Genomic DNA, 24,392 nt, shown 5'->3' with positions numbered 1-24,392 from the left:
AATTGTAATATTTCTCAGAAGCACCCTGTGTTTGCCTCAGCATTATGTCAGTACTATGCTGGTCTTGGTAGAGCAGCAGGTCCAGCGTGCCCTGAGAGCTGGGGGCTCATGGAGCTTGGGGACATGTGCTGCTCTCCTCTCCCTTTGGATCCATCTGGATGCATTTCTAGGTGATGGTGAAGAGGATGGTGTTCTGGTGGGAGATCTGTAGTAGACAAACTTCAAAACTCTGCTGGAAGGATTTGGGTATTACCCTCTGCTGGCTCTTACTCTTACCAGGCACACTGAGATTTGCTGTGTCTTGCATGTTGCAGCATATCATGTTAATTGCAGGTTTGTCACAGGCATTTTCAATGAGTAAGTGTAGTTTAGTTCCGTCATTCTGCTTCTTTCAAGATGGTGAGAGTGGTTTGTTTGTTTTGTTTCTGGCATTGGTTGGTTTTGTGTTTGTTTTGTTTGGTTGTTTTTGTAGGCTGTGTTTTTGGCTATTACCTGAAATATTAATAGCAAAACCAAGGTGCACGGAAAGTTGGGGACATGTCGTAGTCAACTGTTCCTAAAGCTCTTCCTGTCAGACCTTTTACACTTGTTCTAAATTCCTGTTACCCTGCTGTGTTCAATAAAACTTTCCAGTAGCTAAAAACAAATTGCAAATTTTTCTTTTCTCTTTTTTATTTTGAACACTTGGCAGCATTTTGTTTGTTCCCCAGAGCCGCTTAAGCCCTCTCTACAAATATTTGTGCGCATGGTTGACTTCAGCATGTTTAACTTCAGTTGCATTGCTTATACAGGAGTGTATGCAGGATTAAGGCCCATCTGACTTTGTGACCCTTTTCAGAGGTGAAGAAATCTTAAAGTTGTCTTGTCAAAAGATACAGCAGCTTGTACAGTATACGAAACTGTTTTTAACACATCTTAATCGATATTCAAGTTGATATTGTTCAAAGTAGTTGGTAGGCCTACTGAAAGCTCTTCAGTGTTTTCTGTGTTGGGTAAATAAAAATGTAATGATGATGAACAGGAGATGGGCACAGGTTTATAATACATTACAATACATTACATGCTTATGGGTTGGGTTATTTATATACTGGATTATTCATCCAAAAGTTAAAGCTGTTTGTTAGTCAAAATCTAGGCAATTGTCATAGCAATGACAGTAGCTGTTACTGATTTTCAGTTGTGAACCTCAGAACATACACTACTTTTAATTTTAACCTTTTTTATTGCCAGATGGGTGTTTACTGAAATGAGGCTGAATCTATTAATAAATGTAGAATACTCCCTCTCCAACTTTCTACCACTGTTTTTATTAGGATTGTGTAGGGTATTTTGAAGTGACAATTAATGTTGGTGGTGGAAAAGGGCCCTCAGGAGGTTTTCTAGGTAGACCTGCTCAAAAGCGGTATTTTCTTAAATGTATGTTTATTCCTAAAATGTCAGTAGGAAGTTTTGTAAAATTAAATTATTCTTGTCATTTCAGGGAACACACATTTGCCTGCTCAGCTTATTTTAATGACAGTGTTGCATTTTTTTCTTTGGAGCACTTAAAAAGAGAATTCTAAAGTGAAGGAAATGTCTTCGGTGCAAGCAGGCGGGTTTTTTTTCCCTTTCCTCTTGGCTCTGATCTGCCGCTATTTTTGATTCTACTCTTAATCTACCACATCTACAATGCTGCCATCAGGTTGTTGGCTTAACCTCTGCAGAAATGCTTCCAGTCTTCCTTGCCTTGCATGTTGAACAAGGATGGAGTATTCCCAAATCCACCACTCCAGACATGTACACATAATGTGCTGTTATCTACCTATAAGCTTTTTCAAAAATTCAGAGAAACCCCCAACTCCCCTCACCTTAACTAATCCTTTTATGAAAACACCTACAATGAATCTGTGCTGGCTTCAGAAGTTTCATGCTTTAAAAACTTAAGTCTACCTTATGGACCTCTTCACACTTTCCTGATCCATCTGTTCATCTAGCACAGCTTCTTCTCTATCCCTTCACACAATCTTAGGCTGTTGAGATGCAAGACGCCTTTGCAGATCCTTTAATTGGTAGTAGTCTTTATTTTTACTTCTCTACTTCTTTTCGTATTTCTTGAAAAACAAAACAGACCCCCCCCACCAAAAAAAAAAACCCAAAAAAACCTGACAAAAATAGAATAAATGGACAACTTGAAAATAAGCCCCACCCCAAAAGCTTGTGCTTTCTTTCTCCTTTCCTTCCTGGCGTTATTATTTCAAAGGACGTTTCAAATTACATGCCATTATAATGTTTTTATGCAACCATTCTTTTTCTCCTTAACTGTGAAATCTTGTTTGGGTACAGCTTGTGTTTAAAGGCAGTTATTTATGGAGCACTGTGGCTGTACATCGTGATGTACAGTCAGTAATGTGCTGATCCGGTACGTCTACAGACTAAAGCTACTGCTTTATGCAGTATAGCCCATTATAAAACAGAAAACCTTGAAGTGGGGAGTGGCTGGTGCTGATGAAATGCTTTGTGGAACAGGTGGGACTTCAAAGTTATATTTTAGTTTGAGGGAAGGTTGCTTATGCAATTGTTCCATCTGTCCATCCATCTGTCCATTAGCCTGTCCTCCCACCCTGCCAGTAACTTCTGATCTGCTTGCCCAATTCCTCGTTGACTTTGGCAGAGGGGCCATGTTCTCCAGCCCTGTTGCATGCATATACAGGTCTGACAGAAGCAGGCAGATGGTTAGAGAGGAGATTGGGCAAGAAACGGGGAGCCCCAGTCTGTGTGACTGTGGCTGGCCTGTAGTAATAACCACCACGGCGTTTTCTGTCTTTTGCTAGGCCAGCGTGTGTGGGGAAGGTGAGATGGGAAGTGGGAGAGTCACGATGCTGCTGCAGTAGCTTATTGCATGTGCATGAGGGAGAGAAGTCACAGGGGTGATAATTTGGGGATGTTATTCTAGGTGGGAAGCAAGGGTATTCTCATGGATGGTCATGGGACCCAGAGGTACTGTGGGAGACCTGTTTGATGGTCTAACTTAGGTTTTTAAAGAATTTCCTGTCGTTAAGGAATTTGGGGAAAGAGCTGCTCAGCTTAGACCTGTCATCAAGAGCAAGGAGGAATAGACATAGAAAACATCATCTGATGTACGTGGGTAAGAGGTTGTGCATATCCTATAAAGTCAGTGACAGAAATATGAACTTGATGAAGGAAGAAGACTGTCAGCCAGCCAGGAGGAACTTCAAACACAGAACCTCATATATAGAAATGAGGGGGATTAGAGAGAAAAGAGGTGCTATAGCACAGCAAATCAAATTTAAATAATTGAAATATTTCCTGAAAAAATTGGAGGGCTCAAATATTTTTTTCAGCTTAGGATTTAAAGAAATCTTTAGCTTCAGCACAACAAATGTGTTGCTTGACTCTCTTTAAAAACTTTACTACTGGTATAAATAAAAACAGATTTCAGTATGAAGGTGACAGTGTGGGATGCCCACAATAATAGTAACAAAACAGTATTTTCAGAAGGTGAACCATGACTCTGCTTTTCCCAAGTAAATAGCTATTCCTGTCATTTGGAGACCATTAAATCTGTTTCAGTAAATTCTATACACATTGACGTTTTAGTTGCCTGAAGCTCTGTGAATGAGCAACATATCAGAAAAAAAAAGGCATGGCCTTCCATCTATTAACCTAGTTGTTTTTCAGTTGCTGCTGCTGACTCAATAATATCTAATGTAACTCACAGAAAAAAAAAAATCCATGTATATTTGTAATTATTGTATTTGAAACTTAAGATTGTTTTAACTATAAGATTGGATACTTGGAGATGTTTGTTTGTTTTCTTCTGAGATAAATCACATTTGTTTATATAAATCATTGTAAAATACAGTGACTAAAATTGTATTGCAAATAATATATATGGATGAGGGGAGATACTTGTATTAAGGTCAAAGTCTGCTTGCCTTTGATCATACAAACTACTGAACAGCCCTGGAAGGCTCAGAGGCCTATCCTGTATTTTTCCATACCAGTAAAATGGGTGACCTTTTGTTTGACTGTTCCAGTTATAGTCACTTAAAATAACATTTGAGCTATTGTTGGCTATTTCACTGAGAATGGAAGGCAGATCAAGCTTGTTATCTTGCTGCTCTTCAAAGAAATTAACCAAGAGGAGGTATGCTGTCCTTAAAGAATTAGTCTACATAAAGCTTCAATGCTAGTGAGAAGAGATTTTTCAGTCATTGAAAAAAAAAATAAACAGTTCACGCTAACAATTTACTTTTGCACTTTAAAATTAGTGAGCAATTAAAAAAAAACCCTAGTTCTTACACTTTTTTTAATAGCTCATGTTTTAAAATAATTTATTAATAGCAGTTGCAACGTTCACTTTGTGACTATCAGAGTATTTTGGAACTTTTCTTGCTCACTTTCTGATATTTTGATGATTTTTTTGTAATTTGTAAGGTGCAGAAATAGTTACAACATATCATTTCTCGCCAAATTGCCCAAGTTGCCAAGTCCCATGCGCTTTTAGCAATCCAAAACCATTCAGATCCCCAAATTTGGGGAGTTACTTTTAATACTGAATATGCAAGGTTGATGATGTAAGGCATGAAAGTAATGTAATGAATGTATGGATGTAATGTATGAAAATAGGAATGTGCTTTTTACACTGTTGAATCTCAGAGGTAAGGGCTGTATGATGGGACCCCCAGCCTAATTTGTGCTTCTGGAAGTTGCTGTACAGATGAATCACCTGACCACTTCCACTTTCTACAACCTGTTGTGAATGTAACTAATACTTAGAAAGGAAAATATGGTGTATTTCCTACCCTTAAAGCTGGTTTTGCATACAATGCTGAGGAAGACATAGTGGAAGCTGTGTTGCAGTAGAGAAATGGAAGCAGATATGAAAGTGAGACTATTCTGTTGAGCATATTTACAGATTTTTCATCTGCTGTGGAGCCCTGACATTGAGAGAGCCATGTGCTGGGTAATCTGGAAGACTGTGTGCACTATTCTGGCCCGTGTGATCAAGAAGGGTCTGGTACAAGGCTATGGTGAGAAGCTGCCCCTGTGGATAAAGCTCCCAGTGGCCTGGAGTGTTCCTGCTCAAGATGAACAGTTGAACATTATACCCAAGTATGGCATTATACTGTGGATTGCAGTCCTTGTGCTGTGTTGCTAATATTTGAGAGGATATCTTGTGCTGAAGATTTAAATTGGGGAGCTGCAGATTCAGTTTGATGTTTAAAGTGTGGGATTTGACAGCTCGGTATGTAACATATATATTTGTGCAATGTTAATTTACATTTTTTAAGATCATTTCATTCTTATCTCTTGGCATGAAAAGCCAGTCCACCTGTGAAGCTGAAATAATTCCATCTTATTTGAGGTGCAATGAGAGATAAAGATGGACCTCTAGGATCAATTACATTTGTATGATACATGGCAAATTTTTTTCCTAACTTCCTTTTCCTTCTCTAATAGACTTTGCCATTTTATTGAGGAACTGCAGGACAGATTAAATTACATATGGCTGACTGTGGTGGTGAAGTTCTCTGCGGTAAATCAGAAATAATTTTGAACGTGATGTGAATTGCTTAGTGTCTGCAAATGCCTGGTAGTTACATAGAACAGATTTTTGGCATGGTACCACAGCAGGAGTGGCATCATAATATGCTTTAACCTGAAGTTTGAATCTGGAAGGAAAATAATGAAAGCTGAGAGAGTTTTCAATACTTGATAACCTTGCTTTTGTCTAGTTACATGTTGCAAACAAAAGCACAAGGCTGTTACTGCAGTGTTGTGTGTGCTCGTCTTTAGGTTCTGTAGGGCCACTGGTAGAACAGTAAATGATGCTGAGCACCTAAGTATCTGTAAGCTAAATAATGTCCTGTGATGTGGGCTTTAAGTTTGACCTTATGAGTACAAAAATTTACAAAATACACTGTTAATGCTCTATGGTTTTATTATTAATCAAGCTATTGTTTGTTACAAAAATCAGATTATTTTAAATTACAGAATGTCTTAATGGAATATTTAAGTAACAAATGCTAAGAGCTTATTTTCTCCTGATTGCTTTTGTTTGCTCGGCTTTTGTTGTTGTTTTTAAAATATGCTTCCAAAATACATGAGCTGAAGACAAATTGTCCAAAAAGTATATGGATTACTGGAACATGAAGTAGTGTTTTTAAGCAGTGTTCAAGAAAGTCATCTAGAATATGTACATACTGAAATACTTCAATTTGATACACCTTTTTCCATTTTCTCTGATTAAATGAAGACAAGTAGCCATTCTCTTTTAAATATTGTTCCTTAACAGTGCACAATAAAGTAATGGATGTTGTGTTTTTCACTTTTATTATAACTCGAGATGTTTTCTAATGATTGCCTCTGAAGAAAACAATGCTGCCATTTAATTAGAAGCAAAACCAAAACCAAAGGAAGAGAAGTAGCTCAAACTAATCTAAAAAAAAAAAGATGAAAGAAGGGATTGATTGCATTGCAGTACCTAAGAGAAATGTAATGCTTCTGAAGGAGAAACATATAAAATAAGTTTCCAAATTGATTTCAAGTTAAGATGTCAGTAGTGTTGGGGGGGGGAGCACAGAAAATTGTGCATGTGCCAGTGTTAGCTATTTATGGTACAGCTGTGACTGGAGTACTAAAAAAAGGTGGAATATAAGTCAAGGTAAAAACTGGACTAAATTCCAGGTGAGTAAATTCTGGGATGCAGACACTGAGTGAGGCTTACTTTGGTTCATTACTGTGCTCTGGAAGTACTGTAAACCAAACATACTGGAATTAAAATCTAAACACTGTTAAACATACATCCTTATGACCCTTTCACAATATGAGAATTAGATGAAAACAGGATTTTGTCCTTTGGTAGTGAGAAACAGATTTAGTTAAAGTTGAGTAATTAAGAGTTAATTCCCTGCATTTGTTCTGTGATGAAAGCTGTATATTTTCTATCAGCATGTTTTAGAGTCTGTGTTTCCAAACTAGTAGTCTGAGCTTTTTGTTTAAAAGTCAACTAGAATTCTGGGATAGAATACACTGCTTCTGTTCCTTCAAGGAGCTTAAGCAGTAAAGCATTGTGTACTATGGTATAAATGACTGACTGATTGTACAAAGTTATTAAGTGGAGTAAATAAAATACATTAAATTTGGAAAGAGTGGAAAAAAAAAATACAAATCTGTGCTGTATAAGGAGTTGTGCTGAGCATGACCTGAAAATTTACTTTGGGTTCCATGAATGGGTTTATTTAATTTCTTTGTTTTGCATGTCTTCCTTTAAGAGATTTGTGAAACAAGGTAGAAAAACACAATCTGGAGCAAACCTTGAGAAAACAGAAATCTTTAGCATGCTTATGCTTCTTGGTATAAACTGTGAACATTCTGGGCTGTATCTGTAGTTGCTATGTGGTTTTCACCTTTGTTGCTTGGCTCTGATCAGGGTGGCACCTTTATTCTTTTATTCCCCACTGCTCATATGCTGTTGCTTACACAATTTTAAGATAAAAAAGTGGTCAGTTTTTTTTCTCTGACTCTTATTTGTAATGATTCTTTTAGTTAAACAGTATAATAACCAAGTAGCTCTTTTGCAAAATAAACAACATAATTTTCCCAATTATCTGGTAATGCTATTAACTGTCCCTCTGTTTGTAAGTATTTCTTGCAGCAGAGGCACAGTTTAATGGAATCAGAGCTGAAGGATGTGAGCAACAATAGTTTTCATCTATTCTACTTGTACCAGAAGGTAGGGGTTAAGTGGAAATGAGTTTTGCTGGTTCCTGTACTAAGACATTTCAGATAGATTTTGCAGCTTTGTCAGTGATGTGAGATGGGATGTTCTGAGCACTCCTCAGTGTCCCTGCTCCTATCTCTGTACACAAGAAGTTGTTTGGAACTCCTTAATATTCTCCTTTTTGATAGTGGAGTTCTTGGTTCAGCATTTAAGAATATTGAATAGAAAGCAAACCTAAAAGGTCTCCCTAGGTTGTAAACTGTTTCTGAGGTAGAATACTGAGATATGCTGAGCACTTTTATTCAGTGATAATTGTAATTTCTCCCTAAAGTTCCAGTAATGAACTGGAAAAAAAGAGTTCACGGTTTTATCCATTTGTCTTAAAGAAACTTAAGCTATTCAACTGCATTTCTTCTAACTGAGACACAAAACTCCACTATGATTTCAATATTTTTTCTCTTGAAGACTAAAGGCCTGGTAGTAATTATGTCATAATTACATAAACTTTACATTTCTAGTTTTGCAGTTCAGTTGTACTTATGTGAAAACAAAGGAAATGAAAAGCAAAGCAATAATTGATGAATGAGGTGATAGGATGTGGAAGTACCAAGAGGGGAAGCATTGAAGCATTGCTTGTGAGACTGGAGGAGGAGGGGGAAGTGTGTTGCTCTGGTACATCTATTAACACATTTTAAAATACTGTAATTCAGAAACAGCAGGCTAACTTGTGTTTTCAACAGCAGGAAGTACACCTTTTATGAGATCTGCTCTTCTGCACTGTTTTACAGACAGCCTAATCTCTGTAGTTCTTGGGTTTTCCAGTGTGGGTTATTCTGTTCAATAGGCTTTTACAGTTCTGAAATTTTTGGGGGTCACTTCTGCAAATGTTGCAGGAGATTAGAGAGAAGATGGAAAAAAAAAATTGTGGTTGGGAAAAAATCCTGGTAAAATTTCAAGATCTACACTTCTGAGGTTTTTTTTACCATTTAAGAACTTTATGTTTAGATGCCAGTTGTGTGCTGTATCAAATGGAAATAGAAAGAAGTCTCAGTCTGTCTTTCATTTACGTTCATTTTCAGTAGAGAAAAAAGAAGCGTAAACTCAATTCAGTCCATTTCCATTTCTATGAAGTTTCAAGCCCTGTGGAGTCCTAAAGTGAAGCCTACCTCTTTTAATTTTTTTTCCTCAAACTATATAACATTCTTACGTTATTAATACTTATAAACAGTCCACTTGTATGATAGAGAAATACTAAAAAAATCCCTTACCTATGGTTTATAAATGTAAGATGATCTCAAGAGGAGTCTTCACTATGTTACATGGGGTTTTAATCTTTCTGATTTTTCTTTCTCTGCCTACTTTTAGTCCTCAAATAGGGTTTTGAAGCTTCTTCAGTGGAAGTATTAAGAAAACATCTTTTGAAAATGATAGAGAACTATGTCTGATCAATCGAACAACAACAACAACAAAAAAATGAACAAAGGATTGAAACTAACTGGCTAATTGTCTTTTATTTCAGCTAATGTTCTAACAGTTACCTTTAGACATTTGCAATACACAGTCACATTTTGAAGAATAAAAAAACTCAAGCCTTGGTATTTTTATTTAAAGATGTGTCTGTGATAGCTTATCCATAATGGTAACAGTAAGAAAATCAAATATTAAACTAGAACTATTCCCCAAAGTTTTATTTCCTGTCAGGTATCCCAGAAAACATATAATAATGCAAGATGTCTATTCCAAATTAACTGATTTGAAACTGATGCTCAAATTCTTGTTTCAGATGAGACAATAATGCATTGATCAGGTATTCTGAAGGAAGGAAACATGCAAGAAATCATTCATCTCTCGCAGACTGATACCTATATGTAAAATTGACACTATTTGTTAGGCTCTGCTGGTGGGTAGGAGGTGTAGGAATTTCTGCTTTGTTAGTCATCTTCTACATATGGAAGCTCTACTGTTATTCTGCTGCACTTCCCAGTGGCTAACATCTTAATATATGGTAGAATTAATGAGATTAGCATCAACAGGTTTTAAAGCTCATTGATTTTTGTAAAGGTGTACGTCATAAATGGAAATCATGCACGTATGAATGTGTGCTTTCTATTACTTGAGTGAGAATGAAAATTTACTGTTACTGTCTATAGGGTTTATTTTACAGCAGAAGATCATGTGACAGTGTCTTCAATATTAGTCTTTTATCTATATTTTCTACAACTGGGTCTGTATAATACTTGTTAATGCTGCATATTTATGGCAGATACAAGATGTAGTAAAGGGAATATATTATTTAGGATCAGATGTTTTTACAAACATCTTTATTTTATTTTGGTGGTGAGAGTAGAATTCTGTTGTTAATCATGTTTGTGTGCTAATCAATGGAAATAAATTGAAGGAGATCAGAAAATACTGATAGTGGTAGTTTCCATATTGTCCTATGCTTTTGTATCAGGTAAAGAAATGTTTTCAAACCAGAAATAAATGTCTTTTCCTTCTCAGGAAGACTTCCATATTAGAACAATTGAATTGTAACCTTTAATGAATGTTGAGATTAATGAATGAAGTAATCTGCACTTCTTAAACTACTGAAAACACCCTATTCAATTTCCATTCTAGTTCAATGTAAATTGATAAAATTACACTTAATAACTATTGAAAAAACAGTTTTACAGTTGTGTTTCAAAAGACTAATGTCAAAAGGTAGTAGGGTTTTTTTTGATGTTACATATCTGAAAAAAAAAGGGCAAATTAATTATTTGATGGCATATGCAGATAGTGGATGTTCTGTTTCTGCTAGTAAACTTAAGTGAGAATTTCACAGCATTAAAAGCTGCTAATTTTTAAAGCATTTGAAATGAAGAGAGGGAATTACTAGAATCATAAAATGTCCTGAGTTGGAAGGGAGCCACAAGGATCATAGTGTCCAGCTCCTGACCCTGCTCAGGACACCTCGAGAATCCCACAGTATGACTGAGAACAACCTGAGTCCAAACACTTCCCCATCTCTGTCAGACTTGGTGCTGTGACCACTTCCCTGAGAGGAGCCTGTTTTAGTGCCCAGCCACCCTCTGGGTGAAGAACCTTTCCTAATATCTGATCTAGAAGTCCCCAGCACAGGGTTGCCCCATCCCAGATGCAGAACCTGGCACTTGCCCTTGTTAAATGTCTTAGGGGTTGGTGTCCCTTGGTAATTTGTCTCTTGTTTGTGCAGATGTTTCTGCAGGGCCTCTGCCTTCAGAAGCCAACAGCTCCTTCCAATCTTGTATGATGGGCAAACTCCCATTGTATACCTTGAATATAAGTGCACTAAGTGGGCTATTTTCCCTGCTCTCCCTGCCCTCTTCAGCTCCCACAGTTCAGATTTGTCATTATAGCTGGGTTGCTACACTTAAGCAGCACTCTGGTAAAATGAGAATAATCACTCCTGACTAGATGAAGTCATAAGAACACAGATAAGTTGTGACTACAGCTGTAACTTAATAATTTTTGAAATTTCTGGGTTCCTGTGTACTCTCAGACAGGTACCACTTAGCAGCATTTTCAACATTCAGTGAAAGCGGTCTGAAGACATGGTAGAATGGAATGCTTTAATTGTTCTGCACTTCATGTGGGCTATTGTGGGTGAAAAACCCTTTAGCCCTGTATTAGTTTCTCTGGCATCCTAACCTTTTCTGTTGACAAGTACCCACTTTAGTTTCTTCAAATAAGGTACATGCTTTGTGGCCTTTCAGTAATGAATGTGACATTTTTAGGAAAAAAAAATAAATTTAAACATATGGCTGATTTATTACTCAGTCATTTTCAATTAACTGTTGTGACTTCTGGTTAGCTAAGGCAGTTTGCTTTTTAGCTTGTTCTGTTGAGTGATATTCTTTTTACTGCTAAGTCAGACTAATAGGTTTTAAGATTTTGTGTAACTACTGTAATGAACTGCCTTAGTCTGCCACAAATCAGTTTGTGATCCGTCCAGAAATTTGTGTGTAAGGATGATAACATTGAGTTTGAGCTAAACTAAGTTTTACTTTCAAGTCTGTATTGGGTAGAATATTCTTGTTACAACTGTCTTGTCAACATGGCATGATATTATGCTCCTTTTAGTTTCTGGGGTATTTTGTTAAACAAACATTGTTTTGTCAAAATGTACAAAACAGGGCTGTACTGAAATCTACATCTGAGAAAGTGATTAAATCACTCAAGGACAGTGAGAATAATACTATATTTGGGGGCTGTGTCTGTATAGGGAGAGTCTTTGGGAGAATATTAAGGGTTGTCCTTTCCTGCTTGTAGTGATCTTAGGCCATACTCGGTATTACCTCCTGGCTGTTGATAGAAACCACATGCTGGATTTGGTAGACTTGTGGTCAGTCAAGTGTAACTTTTTTTACTCTTCTTGAAAGATTGGATATCAGTAAAGCTGCATTTTTTAGGCAGATGACAGTTCTTCATATAGACTGCTACTATGTCAGCAGAGGCAGAAATATTTGAAATACCTATGGTCTGCAGGTCTTAGAAGTGTTAATGATTTACTTTTGGTTTAAAGAAATAAGGAGTACCTAAAGGTATGTTGCCTCCGCCCCTTTTTTTAAAGAAACAGATCCCAGGTAAACGAAAAATGCATAATACTTTTTTTGAAGACACTACCTGTATTCTTACTTAGCTGGGAGGGATTTTTATAAGAAGGATTTATTTGGTAACCTAGATGTGTTGATACCTACTCCGACTCCAGATTTAGCAGGTACATTTTTTAGTGTCACAGATTAGGGTTTTTACTTTCTTCATTTAGAATCTGCATTGGTGTCTGTGAGGAAACTTTTTGTCTTGTGTAAGGCACAAGGTAAATCTCAAGGGAAGAAGAACAAGTACAAGGAGCAAATAGAGGAGAGAATGATGGTATTTGATGAGATTTCCCTGCTCATTAATTGGAAAGTGGGCAATTAATAGCCATTTGGCTTTTTTTTTTTTTTTTTTTTTTTAGGCTTTTGGAAGTACTAATGTTAGCCTTTGCTTAGGTTGTGAGTCTTACACCTGGCTGTTCACTGTGTTAATTGCTAGGTTCATGACTATTTTGTTTTAAATGGCAAGGTCTGGATGTTTGTTCTCATCTCTCCCAAATGTTTGAATGACTGAGTGTGATAACAAGTTACTTTCCATTTTCTAATGGTGAAAGTGTATTTGCCATAAAATTGCCTCAAGGAATTCTAGATAAGGAATTCCCTAACTGAAGTTGTTTGACTCTTAAATGAGTTTTTTGGATACCACATTTATAACATGGACTAAAGCAATGTGTTTTGGACAGATTCATAAACTGTGGGCAGATGATCATGTGAAGAGGTTTTTACTGTTGCCTTTACCTGCTCTTGCATGATTTTGTATTGGGAACACGATGCACTAAAATAATTTTTTTGGATACCATCCTGTCTGTAAGCATCTAGCAGATGCCATAAATAGATCATATTTTTTGAACACTGTGGGGGAATTTGAGGCTCCTGAAAACCTCAGGAACTCTGAGAAAGAGAACATTTTTGAAATTCATTATGATGAATTAAGTCATCATGATGAAAGTACCGTAAGCGGGTCAAAGGCAATTGTTTCAATGCCTGTTACACTCAATTGTATACCTGGGGAAAGGACTGCAAATATTATCTCTCTCCCCTGATTTATATTGTTTTATTTGATGTAATATTAAATATGATAATGGACACATGATACCTACAAATTGACATGCTTGTACTAGGGTTTTTTTCCCTTAAGTGTCTGTGAGGAAAAGCTGTTGAGTTCTTTGATATGTGGATGTAATTGGGTAGCCTTTGAATTGAACCTTGTCAGTCTAATTGTAAAAGGTAAGTAGTGCAGGCATCAGTTTTGAAAACAGAGTTAAAAAACTTAAAATTAATTTTCTTAGGGCTGTGTTTTTCACTATGCCAGGGTTGGCTGTCCCTGTATGCTGAAATGGGAGAGGGATATTAGAAGTGACCTTGTAAGCAGAGTTTTCCCTGGGGTCTCATCTTACCCAGTGTGGTGAGTAGGAGAACAGAATCCAGCCTTTCTTCCTTGATTACAGGAGGCCATCCTTTCTAATTTAAGCAACTATTGCTTAGTATACTTGTATACTCCAGAGAAATCTTAAGTATGGTTAGAGTTAAGCAAGCAATGAAAAGGGTAAAACTTGTTCCTGTGGGAGTGGAAAGTACATAATCTAGTCCTTTTCAGGACTTCTGACTGAGACCTTTTCTCTAAGTGGTAAACTTTTCCCCATCCGTTCTGCGTCTCCACAGCAAATTAAGATGAAAATCCTATGGAGAACCTGAGTCAGTGATGCATTTTTATGTTCAGTTCTAAGTGTGATCATTTTCCTGCTTGTAGGTCTGAGATTTTGTTGCATTATATCACTGTATTGTCCTAGACAACAATCCACAGTGTTCTGTCTTGGCTTTTTAGACTTGACAGGGCTTTTTTGTAATACAAAGTAGAGGACAAGCAGCTAATAAATAAATCATTGGCTATGCAAATGGAACCACCAAATGAGGAGTAATCCACTGGTGAGGCAAACACAGCTACCCCAGAATGTCTTGAAGAGTAATTTCAGGCTGTATGCAACTTCTTCAAGGGGAGTTAAAGTTCATCTTGTACCTCTGATTCATTTTATTGTCCTGAAGGAAGACGGCACAGCTCATATTGCTTTTTCCAATAAAGAAAGCTAGCCTGGTAAAATAATTTCATTCCTGGGGCCTCTGATAGGGATTTTAAGGGAATAGCCTATTGCTTTAGTAGTATTAGTGTTTTGGTGATGGGTCATTGAAACTATTTCAAAACAAAAGTTAGAATTGCTGGCCTATCCCTTAAATTCTCAGACATTTTTGTATTTCTGTTTTCTAAAGTAACTGCTACATGACATAACAAATTGGTTAATTTAGTGCACCAAGTGTGAGGCATAAAGAAGCAAAGTTATATTTTATTTTTCTTATTTTTTTTATTAGGAAGCTATAAAGATGTCTGAAAATTCAGGGAACACTTCATGTTGCATTAAAAGAGGGAACACACAATTCACATTTTGTAAAATAGGCATCTGAGCCAAGATTAGCAATACAAAGTTTAAGAGCTTCCTTAATTTAGACACATCTGAAGGGACTATGTAGGGATAACATAATGTTCAGAGAACTGCTAGCTGCCTTGAAGTGTGGGCAGGAATAGAGGAATATCTCAGGGCTAAAGAGGATTGTGGCAAATTAAAATCTAGGCATTAAGCATGGACACTATGGAACAAGCAAGGGATAATAAAATTGTGCACTCTTCTCTTGAATCTGGACAGTTACTTCCTGTTGTACTTCCTCAGACACATCATGCACTGCAGTTTGAGATAGCTCCAAGGGTGTCAAAGAATCACAGAGTAGCTGAGGCTGGAAAGCACCTGTGGAAAGCCAAACCCCCATCTCCACCAGGGCCACGCTGAGCAGATTGCTCAGTGAACAAACACCACATTCTGATCGTGTTTTGAGTATCTCTGACATGAGACTCTGCAGCCTCTGTGAGCAGCCTGCTCCACTTCAGAGCCCTCCTCACTGCCAGTCAGACAGACCTTCCTCTGTGGCAGTTCATGCCCACTTCTGCTTGGCCTTTCAGGGACACCTCTCTAGTGGACACCAGCACAACCTCCAAGGAGAATCTGGGTTTATCTTCTTCACACCCTTGTGTCAGACACTTAAACACTGAGAAGATCCCTGTCTGGTCACCTGTCTGAAGTCCTTGACACCCTAGTGCAGGCTATTGGAAAGTGGCAGTACCTGCTGACTCCTGAGTCCACCCTGAACACTCAAGCATTCCTGGAGCTGCTGTTGCACATCTCAAGCTGAGGGCTTGTGCAGTCACAATTCATGTTGCCTCTCAAGTTCTTGATTCAAAAACTTTGACTATTTTGATTCTTAGAGCAATTAAAAAAATTAAATCTCATTATTATGTTTTGGATCTTTACTAAGTAAAGGTGTTTTCAAAAGTGAAAGTTCAAGATATTTCTGTATATGAATACTTCACAAAATCCCATAACTTTCTTTAAATAACACTGAAAAGTTATCTGCATTGCTGAACTGGTTGCTATGCTTCATTTGGTTTTCAGATTTGAAGGAAAAAAAAAAAATCTGTTCTATGACTTGAGATGAACCCTGCTAATTTTGCTTGGATTCTGGAAGTGCTTTGGATAACTGAGAAATTCGAGCTGTTTTTTTTTTTTTTTCCCTCAGCCTTGAGTGAAGTTCAGAGATGTTGCTGGTGCAGTTACAAACAATGTTGCTCAGCAGTTCCTAATCTGATCAAACACAGTACCCTATCCTTTTCAGTCTCATTGTTCAGCCTGCAGTTGGTTAATTATCTCTTAAGCAATTCCTCTGTAATTCATTGGTAATCTTCTGCTTATTTTCCATTTCTGTGGATTAATCTTCTGAGTTAACAAAATGAAAAGAGGAACATCAGAATCTTACTGATTTGATCATGATGATGAAAGTGAATGAGAGGCCATGACAGCAAACTCTTTGTGCTGGTTTTTCATCTCAGACATGTGAGTTGCTAAAGATTCTAGTCGTGAACAAGCCATGTTATTTTTTGTGAGATTGCCATAGTGATCAGGTGGGTTGTGAAGCACACTGACGAAATAAATACCTTTTCCCAATTTCTGAGCTTATCAGAAAAGAGGAATTTGGGAACTCCCATTAATCGGAAGCTGTCAGGATTTTTTGAGTCTTGCCAGTACCATTCTACTGTTGGTAAAACTGCGAGGGGAGGGAGCACAGTAGCCCCAGTGTCATTCTGACAGTGTGAAATTGGCTAACTCTTGGTTGCTCCTATTTGAGCTTACAGAGTGTCCTTAGTTTGCAGGTGCTGGTGGAGGGTGTTGAAGTAACTGGGATACCTCTGTAGCCTTCTGCCAGCATCTTGATTTTTATCACAGGACGTTGTAGCTATTGCTGGAATTGTGGAATTTCTCAGTGACCATTTTTTTACCAGTTGACCTTCTTGTCCATTTTCTCCTGTACCTCCAAAGTGCACACAAACCAAGTAGCATGAAGGGAACATGTGAAAAATTCTTTACATTCAGTTGAACATTTCTTTATGATCTCTTATTGCTGTAGAAATTGGTCCAAGAACTCTTGGATTATGCTTTTATTGAAGTTTGCTTGTAATTACTGAGGCTGGCATGCAAGGCACGATGTCCATTTCTACAAACTACAGTGTATTTAAGGTGATCATTGTAAATGTGGGGCAGTACAATGGTTTGTTCATCAGTTGTTACTGTTGGCATAGAAAGAAGTAATTAATATTCTGACTGCAGCATTGGTCTAGTCTGCTTCCATGTCCATTTATTCATGCAATACTCTGCTGTTTAATCCCTGAAGTAGAATTTAAAGGTATATGGAACTGGATCATATGGAAGGGGATTCAATACAGTAAAAATACTTACTATATATAGAAACAGTGAATTAGACTTGAGAGGCTGTGCTAGAGTTGCTGCAGGGAATAATATTACATCTGTCATAAAGTTCATTGTTATTGCTCTGTATAGACAAGCTCAGCACGTGTGGTAGAAACATAAGCCTTTTAACTTTGGTTTGCTTTCTTAAAATGAATGCTATCCAATTTAACAAGACCTTAATGTCTTCCCTGTGAAGTTTGTGGTTTGACCTGTAGAATTAGTAATTACAGTACTGAAGTCATTGAGGTGATTGATTTTTTTTGTATATGCTGGGTTTTAAAGGTATACCTCATGCCAGAAAAGGGCAATTTATAATTATTTTGAGGAAGATAGGTCATTATTTGGATCCTTCAATTTTATATTTTTTTTTCAGGATGAAGCTGTGTAGAGAAAAATATGAATGCTGAAGAATCCCCTATAAAAACTAATACCTGGATGGAATGCAGCCTTAGTGCCAGTTTCCTTCTGATGCAAACTGATCTGCCTAGCAAGTTGTAGTGGCCCCAGGAGGTAGGAACTAAGAGAGATATCAGTGCAGTACAGATTGAGATACAAATATAACTCAGGATTTTGCTGAAATCTGTAATAATGAAAAACAGTATTGCCAGTATTTAACTGCTGTAGATGATCAAATATGTTTTTCTTTCTTTTTCCAAGGCTTGCATTTCAAGTTTAAATTTAACTAAGCTGCTGAACAGGTTCCATGATCTATATTTAAGCAATATTTAACAGCTGAGGATGCCGGTCCCAAATACCATTCTTTAAATGGTTGTGTAGCATTTCCCTTTTCACAGGAACACAAAGGTAGTTCCAAAATTGAATCTGATAACTTTAAATTACATAATTGCGAGCAGAATTTCTAAATTTATTTTTGGAAAATGTACAGTCACAAGTAGTTCTTTGCTTTTTTCATTTGGTGTAGAGTTGCTCTTATGTGATCCCTACTTTTTATATATATATATGTATGTATGTATATACTGATCAATGCAGAGAGTGATGCTAAACCTTAAGAGAAATAAGCATAGTGGATGAACACTTTATTTTTCTTGTGACAGAAGAAAACCCTATTAATGTAAAACATTTTGGAGCACCCAAGAATCTGTGATAAAAGTGGGTATAAGAGGCTAGGGTTTCTGGAGGCTTATCCCAATACCAATTTTACTAATGAAACTTCTGCTCCCTTCAGCTAATCCTGAAAATGTCCTACCAAGTAAGCAACTGGCAGTCTTCAAGTTAAATTACATTAACATCTGTTTTAAGTCTGTATCAGTTTGCTGATCTAAGTTTTGTGGTAAAGAAATTACATACATGCAGTACCTAATGAATTGCAGTATTTCAGAAGGGAGTGGTTCCCACACTCCATATGTAGGATTTGAAACACTCTTCTTATTGACTTTCATTTCACAGGTCATTATCTTTCCTTCTTTTTTTCTGTTATTGGGCTTTTGTTTGGTTACAGTTCTCCTTTATTTCAGTCTTTCCTGTTGCACTGGAAACAACCAATTAGTTCTTGATTGCAGATCTCTCTTCTTTATTAAAACTAGGAAAAGTCTAGTGTATCCATGATATTGCATGAGTTTATCTTTTGATTTAATCTGCTTTCTTTTATTTCACTAAGTGAAAGTTCTGAAGAGGCGGTATTTTGCAGGAAAGAAATGCTTGGGTAACTGAAATGGACTTCTTGATATGGCCTTAAACTTATGGACAGACAACAATTTAAGGAATTTACAAAAAAACCCAAAAACACACCAACCAAACCTGACAAACAAAAAGATCCAAACAAAAAGCCTAGATCCTCATTCAGAGTTTGTGCAAGCTGTGGGTTTTTAGTTTTTTGTTTTATCAAGACCACTGGCTACAATCTTTAGGCTTGTTTTCAGTCTTCTTTAAAAATTAATTTCAAGATCAAGGTATATACATTTTTAAGCACTCTTTTGTTTATCTTGCAGTGTCAGTTTTATTTGTTACTGAAAGGAAGAGTGGTAGTACTGATATCATACTGAATCCATCCTTTTCTGTTTGTCTCAGAACTCTGCTCTAAATGGAACGAAGCCTTCATGAATATCATGGTTGTCAGCTTGAAATTTGTAAATTTGAGAACTGAATACTGTAACAGTACTCATATATCTGTGATATATACAGATCTGGAGATAAAAAAGTGAGATTCATTGGTTTAGAATAGATGTTGATATATATATATGAGTTTCTAAGCTTATTTTAAAAACCCATTTATTTAGCAAAGACACAAAAAGAATAAATTGAAACATCTGGTCTTGCTTGCTCTTTGGATGTTTTGTGTTGGGGTTTTTTTTAGTACACAGGTCTGGAACTCTCTATAATTGAAGTTTCCAAAGCTTCCTCTTTGGATCCTACTTTTAAATTGCTTATAACTTTTGATAAATGCATCTGGGCTATTTTTTCTTCTCTTCCCTCCACCCTCCCTAAACTGGGTGGTTGCCTCAGCCTGATTATTTTATGGCTTTTCATGTGGTTTGGTTCTGACTCTTATTTAATTCAAGCCAAAATGGTTAATTGTTGAGAAAGCAGCTACTTCAGAAGTAAAAAAAAAAATAATCAAAGTTTTCTTTTAAAGTGCTGTTAGAATATCTAATAAGGGATGGAAGAGTTACCTTCTCATGGTTACACTCAAGATTTCACAAATAATGATAAAAATTTGTCCAGGTTTAATGCATTAAAAAAAACATTAAAAAATCCTGTTTGAATGTGCTTCTTGCTGTTTGGAATTTAGAAGTTACTGGGATGCAAAGATGAAAAGCCTGAGGACACTAGGAAGTTGATCTTACTTAGTAGAGTAACTGAGCTTAAGATACAGGATAGTGGTGTGGGAAAGGGAAGAAGAGATGGTTTTTGAGAACAAGGTAAAGATCAGTTATTGAGAAGGGGATATAAGAGACCAAAGCTGAGCCAAAGGCAGTCTGCTCTAATGCCAGGTGTTTGAAAGGCAGTCCCTTTTTCTTCCTCTGCTGTGAGGGTTGGTAGCAAGCTATTCTCTTATGACCTTCTGTGGATTTGATCACAGAATCCTGTCTGGTTGGGGTTGGAAGGGGATTCTTCAGGTGATCCAGTCCAGCCCCATGCTCTGGCAGGGACACCTAGAGTCAGTTGCTCAGGTCCATGTCCAGGTTACTTTTGGGTATCCTCAGGGTGGGCATTCTGCAATCCCTGTGGAGAAACCTGTGCTAGGGCTCAGTCACCCTTGCAGTGGTTTCCTGGTGTTCAGAAGGAACCTTGTGTTTTTCAGTCTGAGGCTCTGGTCCTGCTGCTGGGCAGGACTTAGGGAAGCTGAGATTTCAGTGGGAATAATTTTTGAATGACAGTGATAGGTCTGGGGCAGTCAGGGGTTCTGACTGGCTTTTGAACTGTCTACAGGCATTATGCTCCTCCAGTCCATACCCACCACCTGGAGAACCTACACAGAGGTGTATGAATGTGTCTACATAGGCAAATTGTTAAAAATATTCCTATATTGAACTAGGATAAAATAGAAAAAAATTAGGGTGCCTGTGTATTTTTAATTTGTGGCCTGTTACGCAATCATATTATTTCAAAAATCATATGATTGCGTAACCACAATAAACAAGAGTTAAAAATTTGAAATATGGAAAAACTCATTATTAAATTAGCATTATACATCTTTCAGAGTAAATAAAATCAAAAAGAAAACTGTATTTGCAGTGTTTGAGCACTGATAGGAAAGGGAAGTTAATTTGCTTTCTCATAGGCTCTGAGTGTCTTGATCCCTGTAGGGTACAAGTGCTTGGTACAGCTCTCTGATTTTGTCTTCTGCTTGGAAATGTGAGTGACTTGAGTGCATACAATGTTTAAAATATATTTTAGTGTTTAGTATCTTAATTTAGGTGGTTTAGTTTTTAGCATTTCATTTTGTGCTTCAGCTTTTTAGTCTTCCTGAAAGTGGTTGTGGCCATGAGTGTACATGTGTACATGGTTGGAAAATCCTGCTTAAGCTATCAAGATGGGAACCCAGAGTAGAATGACTGAAGAATCTTTCCATTCTGTACAGGCTTTTTTGGTAGCATATGTTTTATGGGATTTCAGCAAATTTCCATTCAGAAACAATTAAATGTATTGACTTGTTTGTCATGTGCTAAAACTTCTTGAACTTAACTCCAGAAAATTCCTGGCCATGCAACTGGCTTATTTGTACTGTCTTCCTTTGTTTATTAGAGGGTACGGTTAATTAGTTGAAGAGTAGAGATAATTTGATTTCTCTTAGATGATTTTCAGGAAATTTGACTGTACCTTAGTATGGTTGGGGTTTTTTTGTTTTTTGTTTTTTGGAAGGTTTTTTGGTGGCTTTTTTTTTTGTTTGTTTGTTTTTGGGTTTTTTAGTTTGTGGTTTTGTTTGGGTTTTTTTTTAGTCTGAATGAATGGAGGTCCCAGTACAGGTCTTTCATGTGGTTAAATGAAAAAAAGATAATTGTCTACTTTTTTGATTGCTATAAGGTTTTGAAGAAAACAAAATGTTCTATTTATTTTCTCAGAATGATTAATAATGCTTCAGTGTATTTATGTCTCATACAAGTCTTAAATATTGAACTTAATATAGGAATATTGTACCTCAAGTATTAAAATAATGTTATCCTTCACAATAGGAAGGGAGGGATGGATAATGACATTGTAGACAGACATTCTTGTATATTTTTGTGGGGATGCTGATCAATTGTTATGCTTTCTTTTTGCTTGTTCCAGTTCCCTCATCACTGTAACTTGATGATCTATATTTAGTATCTCTAGGCATTGAATTAAACAGTACAGGGTAATGATATACCCAGATTTAAGTCTGTGACATGGCAAACACATTTGCAGCTGTTAAAAAAACTAAGTGCATTTACTGGTGTTAAAAGAGTTTCTGTCTTTCTCAGTCTTTGTTCATGCTAATCACTGTTGCATTGGAACACAAGCAGTGAATTTTCTTTACACAACAGATAAAACTTTTACTGTTGTGATTGCTGTGCTATGAAAAAAAAAATGTTATGTTGCTAATCTGTTAGTGATACAGGACAGGCTTAGTCACCTCTGTTAGATACAGAGTTGGAAGACAATCTTTTAGTGTGAAATCTTAAAATGCTAACCTAGGCTAGGATAAGAGGAGGTGTGTGAGAACCCATGTATTATAGGTAGCTTGATCTGTGAATTGTCTTTGCTGACATGAGGCTGTAATTGTCATCTAACAAGAGAAGAAAATGGCAGGATTCTGTAAAAGGTTTGTTGTCTTGGCTTGGAGTCATTGTTTGAAAGAGCATTAATAATTTGGCAACCTGGAATCCAGATGGCAAAGCTACTCCAGAATGTCCCCTTGAGCATGCTGAGATGGTGGCCTAAAGGGAGAGCAGAGGGTTTTTTTTCCAAAAAAACTTTCTCTATCCTCGTTGTGTAACATCTTCTGGACTGAAAAAAGAATATAGTAGGTTTGTTGCAAAGGTTTTTGGAAGTAGTATCTAATTTCAAAAAAGAAAACTAAATAACTGTGGGGATTTCTTCTTTAAAAAAAGTTGTATGTAAGCAAATAAAATAGATTTGAGTAAAAACTTTTAAACTTGAACTGGTTTTTGACCATGGGCTAGTAGAGGTGGTAGACATAGGGATTTGTGATCAGCTGTGGATACTCAGATTTGCAGACAACTTAATCTGGATCAGGAACAGCTAGAATTGAGCATCTGGTTGTATCCTGAAACATTTAAGCATTGTCTTGCAAATATTTGTGGACACTTTTATTTTTGTTAGTCTTGATTTTCAATTAAATGACGTTCTGTGAATGCAAAGCTTCACAGGCTTCTGTAATAGTAAGGATAACAACAAATCCATGCTCAAACACCATAAAATAATATTAGTGTGTTTTACTCCTTAAACACATTCTGGGCCTACCAGGATAGAGACATTTCTTGATGGCAAGGCCTCAGCCAAGTTCTGTTGTCTTCTCTCTGAGTGGGCTGAGCAAGAGCTACTTTCACAAACCAACAAGCTCTGTCTTCTGTGTCTGCAAGGTTCATAAATTTTAGTTAGATTTTCTACCTTGATTCAGGATAAGGGCTTTTTAGGAGGGCATTTATTTTTATTTTTCCTTTAAGGAATAGATAGTCTTTTCCCAGTGTTATTTTTGATGCTACGTGGAAGTTTTTATATAATAGAGCCCTGAAGAACTTCAACTGGAATATATGTTGGAGAAAGAGAAGAGAAAATAACTAACGTTAAGGCATGAAAAAATTACAGGAAATTTACATAGATAATACTGAAACACCTTTACCCAAAGAATCTGTTGAATTAACTTGAGAGTTTATATTCATTTTAGTAAATAAATAAATGGCTTTTAAATTACCTCAAGAATAATATGTACATTTCAATCAAAACCTGCATAAACTGAGAAAAGAGATATGTTCTGTCACATTTTCTCATATTAAAAAATGAATTATTAAGAACTTTAGGGTCTTGAAACACTTTCTGCTTAGATGAAGTCAACAAGTATAACAAGTATTCAGATGGAATCTTTTGCTGATCTTATTGGTGCCTTTTTGCCTACACTGTACTGACCTGACAGTTACTGCAGCAATCCAAAGCTAGTTATTTGTTGTTATTTCATGTATAATGAGATTTTTGGGAGATTTGATTGAAAAAGTAAAGATACTCAAAAATTGGCATATGTTTGCATTTGAATTATTTTTTTTCCTTCTGTGAATTCAGTAGTAGTTTTTATCAAGGCTTGTTCTTTTTTAAAAGGTATTCTACACATCTGTATTTATTCTGAATACTCCTTTCCATGTACAGTATGTTCATTATTTAAGAATTTCAGTCATTTTGTAACTGCAAAAATAAATGGTAAACTGTACAAAATTAATATCAGCAATATACCTTAACATAAAATACTGTGCTATTTTAAAGAAAAATTAGGCTTGTAGTATTATTGTATGACTAATGTATAAAAATAAATATCATATGTCTTGCAAAATATCTGTTCTCTTGAAATGAAACTTTGCCTTTTGCTTGGTGTACCTATGAATTTAGTTGACTGTATTCCCTCAGTACAGTTGTTGTTCTGGCTGTTGATGAAGGTATTTTACAGCATAATCTTTTTTTTTTTCTTCTTTTCATTAGAACAACATGAAAATACTGAAGGCAGATTATTTTTATTGGGCCTGTGGAAAACACAGGCTTTATAAGATCTGG

General features: G+C 36.5%; 1 protein-coding gene across 4 annotated transcripts in view; it reads left to right on the top strand.

Annotated features, from left to right (window-relative positions):
• CDKL5 (cyclin dependent kinase like 5) overlaps positions 1-24,392 on the top strand; it is a 129,681-nt gene that overhangs the window by 5,948 nt on the left and 99,341 nt on the right. For 2 of the 4 annotated variants that reach the window (XM_015630516.1, XM_015630492.1), the window contains exon 2: positions 17,563-17,699. The exons of the other annotated variants lie outside the window; for them this stretch is intronic. The gene's annotated coding sequence lies outside the window, so the exon portion shown is untranslated. The remainder of the gene's footprint in view (positions 1-17,562; positions 17,700-24,392) is intronic. 4 annotated transcript variants of the gene reach the window in all.

This window comes from Parus major, chromosome 1 (assembly GCF_001522545.3).
Source record: "Parus major isolate Abel chromosome 1, Parus_major1.1, whole genome shotgun sequence".
Classification (NCBI taxonomy): domain Eukaryota; kingdom Metazoa; phylum Chordata; class Aves; order Passeriformes; family Paridae; genus Parus; species Parus major.
Note: the sequence above shows the minus strand (reverse complement) of the source record. Positions and strands in the feature narration are given on the sequence as shown.